This window comes from Manis javanica, chromosome 16, assembly GCF_040802235.1.
Source record: "Manis javanica isolate MJ-LG chromosome 16, MJ_LKY, whole genome shotgun sequence".
Lineage (NCBI taxonomy): Eukaryota > Metazoa > Chordata > Mammalia > Pholidota > Manidae > Manis > Manis javanica.
In genome coordinates, this window is record NC_133171.1 from 37,211,823 (window position 1) to 37,216,642 (window position 4,820).

The following is a 4,820-nucleotide window of genomic DNA, read 5'->3' on the forward strand; positions in this document are numbered from 1 at the left end:
CAAACTAAGAAAAGGAAATGACCTCAACAGGCAACAATTAGCTGAAGCCGACTTTAAATTCTAGTTTTCCCAAGCAGCCCTATAATGGGCTGACGAATGTCCACACCTGCATGTCTGGATCCTGGGCATATATTATATTACAAGGCAAAAGATACCTCACAGATGTAGTTAAGGTTGTAGATCTTAAGGTGAGGAGGAGCCTGGATTAGCCAGGTGGACCCAATCTCATCACCTGGGCCCTTAAAAGCAGAGAAATGTCTCCTGCCAGAATCAGAGAGATGTAGCAGAAAGGAGGCCGTCCATGAGCTTCCAAGTGTGAGAAGGATCCACTGCACTACCGCTGGCTCTGACACAGAGGTGTCCACGTGCAAAGCTGGAAGAAAGGCCCCTGGCAGCTAGAGCCGGCCCCCAGCGGGCAGTAAACAGGAAATGAAGACTCAGCCCTACAAGAAGCTGGACTTTGCCAGCAACGACCTGAATGAGCTTAGAACGAGCGTCTCCGTAAGAGCCCATCCTGTCAACACTTTGATGTACAATCTGGAGCCGAGAAACCAGCCAAGGTCACCCAGATTTATAACCTACAAAACCGTAAGGTCAGAAATGGGTCTTGCTTTGAGGCCCTAAGCTGGGGTGATTTGTGCAGCACCAGTAGAAACTAAGGCCCCCGCTATTCAACAAGCAGCCCCGGGCACCGGCCTGAGAGGATTGGGGCACATCCTGATCATTACGTCCCGGGGAGGAGGAGGGTTGAGCTGCGCGGGCTCTGGAATCCAGGGTCACATGCCAAGTTTGATTCAGCTTTCAAAGCACCTGACCCATGCATGCGCTTGCCCACCAGAGAATTGCCTGTGTTCTCTCTCTTTAAAAAGTCATTTTGATTCATCTCTTTTTTCAGTTCAGCCGCTATTATTTAATTGATGCCACATTTGCTCTTACTGAGGTCCGAGAGAATTACAATTCCTAAGGTACTAGTTTTCAAATACAGATGGTGGTTATAATTCTTGTACGTGCATTAGTTCCAGGCCCGCGGATCCTGGAGAGTACAGATCATATAAATATTGTATTCTGCTTGAAATACAAAGTCCATTATTACTTAACCATCCTTGAACTTTGACATGACCAAATGGAGATATTCAAAAAATAAAGACCATTTCTATACCCTATGAGCTGTTATTAGAAAACTGTAAAAGTAAAATTTTTTTAAGTTTTATTGGTTTTTAAAACAACACACAACCCCAAATAACACCACCATCTGCAACTAAGCTTAGTAACATTTTTATTACTAATAATTCCTAGATTAGTGGATTTGCCATTTTGCAACCATTTTTTCCTCATTTTTCAATTTCCTTTTCACTTTTGTTTGGGATATTATTTACTGTTTAAGGGTTTCTAAATTTTAGGCAGTCCAAATTAGTTTTCCCTTTATGAAAAAATAAAGACACTTCTTCAGCTTTTGTTACATCTAGCAACCTGCCAGGTGCTAGAGGCCCAAGATGACTAGACCTTGTCTCACTGTCCCCCAGGGGTGGGGAGACGAGGAAGGTGAGGCTAGGGAGGCATACAGGTAAACAAATTACAGCTGTCTGATGCAATATGAGTAATTAGAGGGGTATGGGCAGAGCCTCGTGGGACTGCTCCAAGAGTGGCAAATCTGTCTGGAGGGCTCAGAGCAGAAAAGGTAAACTTTGAGCTGAATTTTTAAAACGCTTAGAAATGCAGCATTATTGCAAATTATGTACTATGGCCAAAGAGCTTTATAAAGTCTATGCTCTTGCCTCTTTTGAATTTTGCCAATAAATTCAGCAAGAGTTGTCCTCTACTTACCTGTTCTATGGTCTTTGGAAAGCAATCTGCACTGAGAATTGGAAGACTGGCATCTTTATAACAGCATTTGCTAAACAAATGGTTTGAGCCTCTGTTTCCATAAAAACAATAATTATTCATACGTATTCTGTTTATAGGAAAGTTGCAAAGATTAAATTAGATCATGTAAATGAAAACACCTGGCCCTCTATAAATTAATCTAGGTCACGACACTTCCATACTGAGTTGCCTGTGGCCCATATTAATTACTACTGTATATTAGAAGAGCAGATTAACCAGAGTAATACACACATTTAATTCCTTAGAATTCCATAGCACCTTTCTTCTGCAGCTTTGCAAAACTGTGTCCTCTTAAGCCTCCTGATGTCTTCCCAGGAGAAACTGGACCATTATTACCCCAGACTTGCAGAAGAATAAGGAAGATGGAGTCATAAGCCCAAAATCCAGAGTGGAATCAGGACTTGAGCTCCAGCCCTTGCTTTCAGACCATTTCTTTATAAAAAGTGCACAGAACACCAAGTAGGTGATGTCTAATATTATTTCAATAGCTGCCCAGAACACATAAAGACATACTTAGGCTTACTTAGGCTAATTACAAATGCTCAACAGTAAAATTTATTCTCTTCATTATTCAAAAAGTCATGCCTCGAAAAGTTAAGAGGAGAAAGAATTAGCTGACTGAGTGCCTCTCCTCCTTGTACCCTGGGCTCCCCAGTTCCTCCCAACAATCCCCACACCCAGGGGGGCTTTTCTAAGCTGTTCTGTTCCACCCATTCCAAGCACGGAATAACTTTCCCTGTCTCCACCTGTGGAAATTCCTCCCATTCCCTAAGATCAGCTCAAATGCTACTCCCTGATCCCAGCTGCCAGAAACATCATGTCTTGAAGTCCCTTGGTTTAGACTAGTGGGTAAGAGCCCAGCCCCCGAGACCACCAGCCTGCGCCTGAATCCCAGCCTTGCTACCTCCTAGCAACCTCTTTGCCTCTAGTCCCTTATCTGTAAGGGGGACACTAATAAGGCAGGTGCTAATAGCACGGTCATTATAGGATCATTAAAAAGATTAATAAGATAATGTATTATCAAAGCACACTTGAGGACCCATGGCCTTACCCAATACATATTAGCTGTCAAATTTGCTTCTATTCCTATACAGGCTCTTCATCCCGTACCGGCAGCCAGTTCTCTGAGGACAGGAATGGATTCCATAGCACCCCTTACGTGGCACATGAGAGTACATCTCAGCTCTGTCATTTATGAGCTCTGGCCGACTGACCTATAATTTCATTTCTTCAAGTCTTGGTTCCTCATCTGTAAAATGGGGAAAAAATGAAAATTAAAGGCATTAGTATATATTAAAGCACATGAGACAGGGCTAGTCATATATAAGTAATATATTTGAGGTATTATTTGGTGCCTGAGTCTATATCACAATTACATTGAAGGGTTATTAAGACTAATATCACAGTATTCCTCAGTATTTTCTGACCTATACAGTCGAAATAACAGATCAAAATGTGGAGATTAAAAAAAAAAATACAGAGAAAGAGAGAGGCTTTATAGGAGGCTCGGGGCTGGAAGAGGCAGAAGAAAAGACGCAAGAAGGCGACAGGACAAGGGGACGAGAGATATTTGTGAATAAACATGCCCTAGCCCAATGGCCATCAGTTGGGGTACTACAACTCCTCGAGGTGGTGTGAAAATTTAAGGGAGTAGTTATTTGCCCCAGCGATTGAAGGTCAGATATGACAGTTATTGTAGAATACACAGAACAGTCCCACAGTTCAAAGAATAGTCCCACATACTGCTTAACTGTCAAATTAATTCAGGTAGAAGTCAACTCCATTTACCATATCAACAGATAGTATTTTTTGCTCAGTTGTGGGGAAGTGGGGGTTCCTATGGTCAGGATCCTCACTGAACCTAAACCACTTGATGATGTAACTGGCCTGTTGCTAGGCTGCCACTTCCACACCTGTAGGCAGTAAGCTATTCACTATATAAAGAGCTCTGCCCAGTGCTCTGGGCAGAGGCAGAGATGCTAGTGCTCAACCTACCACAGGGAGAACAAGCTGGGTAATAAACTCTTTCACCCCAAGAATGTTCTACTGTCATTTCTTTGGTCACATTGAATCCATAGGAAACTTGCCCGGGGCTGGAGCCCATTGGCAAGACATCAGTTTATACAGGTACAGGTTGAATATCCCAGTAATGCTACTAAAACGGAAAGCACATTGTCCGTTGCTTTGTTGACAACTTATTTTTTAGTCAGGGGATATATGCTGTTTTGCTAATTACTTATATTACTGCCCAGGAGGAACATCTCATCTCCTGTGGCATGGCCACTCGTGGTATGTGAGTCGCACACACATCCTTACACCAGAGCCTACTTGCACAGGTTGTGTTTGCAGAGATTCCACATGGGGTGCAAGCATTTGACTGTACCATTATGATGTTCCTATAGTTGGCCCTGCACAATACGCATCACACTAAGTTCCATTTACTTTCCTTTTACTTTTTTCTTTATGTTTCAGTTGGGGCATTATATTGATTTTTATTACATATATCAGTAGTTTACAGCATCTATGAAAGTCATTTTAGGATTATAAATGAGTTTTTTTTTTAATGTTTATAGACAGGAGGTGTTGGGGAGAATGAACCCCTGTCCTGGAAGTAATTCTGACCCATCCATTCCCTTAGTCCTTCGCCCTCTTGAGCACTTCAACAGTAGGGACTGCCGGCCTGCAGGAGCTCTCCCAGAGGAAGCACTGGACTCAAGCCCTCGCTTTCCTGGCTTTCTGACACCTCCCCAGGTTCCAAATGTGTATTCTGAAGGAAGTAAGTAGATCTGAAAATAGTCACTATCATTGATTTTATTGTGTAAATATTGTGTGATATTGCCAGTGAGTGGGCCTGGTTGGAGAGAATGTAACTGCTTAAAAGGCCCCTGGCCTTGATCATTCAAAGGTGGAAAGACATCTATAACCTTATCCAATCA

General features: G+C 42.6%; 1 long non-coding RNA gene across 1 annotated transcript; it reads left to right on the forward strand.

Moving 5' to 3' along the window:
* LOC140846666 (uncharacterized) lies at positions 1 to 4,448 on the forward strand. The gene is made up of 3 exons (XR_012126010.1): positions 1 to 593; positions 2,200 to 2,343; positions 2,979 to 4,448. It is a non-coding gene; the product is annotated as an uncharacterized lncRNA (long non-coding RNA).
* Positions 4,449 to 4,820: the final 372 nt, after the last annotated feature.